At 48.5% G+C, this 2,632-nt stretch overlaps 1 pseudogene; it reads left to right on the top strand.

Moving 5' to 3' along the window:
- The first annotated feature begins 1,581 nt into the window (after nt 1-1,581).
- Nucleotides 1,582-2,333, top strand: LOC138806307 (ferritin light chain pseudogene; annotated as a pseudogene).
- The last annotated feature ends 299 nt before the right edge of the window (nt 2,334-2,632 follow it).

The raw sequence follows: 2,632 nt of genomic DNA, 5'->3' as shown, positions 1-2,632 counted from the left end.
GTGGATTTTCTTGCCCAGGCTGGCTTTGAACCACAATCCTCAGATTTCAGCCTCCTGAGTAGCTAGGATTACAGGCATAAGCCACCGGTGCCTGGCAGTATTACCTCTGAAAAAATTATTTCAATCAGAAATTGTTTAAGCATCTCAACTCTGTCCTTATTCTAAGTTGTTTTGGCTATACAGGGTCCCTTGAGATTGTAAATACATTCTAAAATAGGCTTTCCTATTTCTAAAACCAAACCAAACCATTACAGGGATTTTGAAAGGGACTTCTCTAGGAGGCTGTAGTTAGAGGGAGTGATGTGGGGGTTTGGCCCTCTAAACCAGAATAGAGAGAAGGTCCCTGCAGTAAGCATATAAAAGCACGAAGTCACGTAGGTGTTTCCAGTGACCCAAAGACTCAAAGACTGCAGTTCAGGAAGAACACACCCTGAGCTGTGGATGGTGACATCACTGGAATGGTGGTGATAGATAGGCTTTTATTATAGCTTTTATTATATTTTATTATATTTAAAGGAGAAAGGAAGATAAAAGTATTGTTTTAACTCAATAATTTGGGAGAAAAAGATTATAAACTAGGTGTCCATAATGCTCATGGCAATGGCATGAAGGCTGGGTTGGTTGACACAGGCATAGATGTACTGGAGTTGGCAGCCAGATGGCAAGTCCTTCTTTCCTTCCTTCCCTTTTTCTTCCTTTTTTTTTTTTTGCTTGTTTGTATGCTGGTCCTGGGGCTTGACTCATTACTCCCTATCACTTGAGCCACAACTTCACTTCTGGCTTTTGGGTTTTTTTTGTTTTGTTTTGGTTTTTCAATCATGGGGCTTGAACTCTGGGCCTGGGCACTGTCCCTGAGCTCTTCAGCTCAATGCCAGCACTCAACCACTTGAGCCAAAGTGACACTTCCTGCTTTTGGGTAGTTAATTGGAGATAAGAGTTTCACAGACTTTCCTGCCCGGGCTGGCTTTGAACCATGATCCTCAGATCTCAGCCTTCTGAGTAGCTAGGATTACAGGCATGAGCCACTGGTACCTGGCATAACTTCTGGCTTTTTGGTGATTAACTGGAGATGCGTCTCATGGACACTTCTCCCTGGGCTGGCTTCTCAGCCTCCTGAGTAGCTATGATTATCACCTGCACCTGGCTTATTTATTAATTTTTAGAGTAATGATATGGACCCCAGGCAAGGCCAACCCTGCTTCCTAACTTTGCAGCAAACACTCCTCTAGTAGCAGGGGAAGCTATATTCTTTCAAATAAGAAGATGGGCTAGAGATTAGGCAGGTTTGCTGTGAATGGGTAAGTGGGAGGGAGCTGGGGGCGGGGAGGGGGGGGAATGAGTGTGAGAAAGCACAGAGGTCAGGGACCAGGATACAGGGTAAGGGGTGCTTATGAAGAATGGGAGTGAGAAGCGTGCGCAGTCCCGCGGATCTGTCTTGCTTCAACAGTGTTTGGACGGAACAGACTCGGGGACTCCTCCTTCCCACCACCAACTGCCTCTCCACTCACCGCCTCTGACCCTTATCTTGTCGCCCATCACCTGCTTCCAGGACCAACCAACGCCGTGTTTTTCTGTGGTTAGCTCTGTATCCACGACCAGCCATGACCTCCCAGATTCGTCAGAATTACTCCACCGAGGTGGAGGCTGCCGTCAACCGCCTGGTCAACTTGCATCTGCGGGCCTCCTACACCTGACTCTCTCTGGGCTCCTATTTCGATGGCGACCATGTGGCTTTGGACTGCGAGGGCGCCCAGCGCCTCCTGAAGATGCAGAACCAGGATGTGCAGAGACCTTCTCGGGATGAGTGGGGTAAAACCGTGGAAGCCATGGAAGCCGCCCCGGCCCTGGAGAAGAGCCTGATCCAAGCCATTGTGGATCTTCATGCCTTGGATTCTGCTCGCACAGACCCCCATCTCTGTGACTTCCTAGAGAACCACTTCCTGGATGAAGAGGTGAAGCTCATCAAGAAGATGGGCGACCACTGAACCAACCTCCGCAGGCTGGGGGCGGCCCCTCAGGCCCAGCGGGGCGAGGATCTCTTCGAACGCCTCACCCTCAAACACGACTAGAAAACTCCAGCGTCCAGCAGCCTTTGAGGGGCCATCTCTGCTCATATCAGGGTTTCTGCCCGAGCTTCTGCCTCTAGCCATTGGGAAACTTCCTAACTAACCGTCCTGGAGCCCTTCCCAAGCCTTGGACCAAATGAAAACAAAGCTTTTTGCAGCAAAAAAAAAAAAAAAGAATGGGAGTCAGGTGGTGGTACATATCTGTAATCCCAGTTACTCAGGAAACAGAGGTAAGAAGATAACGAGTTCTATCTTTGTCTGAGGAAAGTTAAGGAGATCTTGTCTCAAAAAACAAAATACAAATAAAGAGCTAGGGATGAGGCTCAAGTGGTAGATTCCTTGCTTGGCATGAGGCCCTAGGCTCAATCCCCATGACTGAGTAGGGCAGGTGGTGGAAAAGAGCAGATGTAAGGGAGATGTCCCCCATAGATCAAGAGAGATGGCCTATATTGGAGTAGTTGAACTACAGAGAAATAGGCTTCTGGGGTCTGTGCAGAATGGTGGATTTGGGCTGGAATACTACAGATGGTAGAATGGGGGTAGACAACACAGGGTCCCAGAGGCAG

The sequence above is a fragment of the Dipodomys merriami genome, unplaced genomic scaffold, assembly GCF_024711535.1.
Source record: "Dipodomys merriami isolate MVZ:Mamm:240054 unplaced genomic scaffold, mDipMer1.0.p SCAF_4, whole genome shotgun sequence".
In the NCBI taxonomy this organism is placed as follows: domain Eukaryota; kingdom Metazoa; phylum Chordata; class Mammalia; order Rodentia; family Heteromyidae; genus Dipodomys; species Dipodomys merriami.
This window is presented reverse-complemented; position numbering and strand designations above follow the sequence as displayed.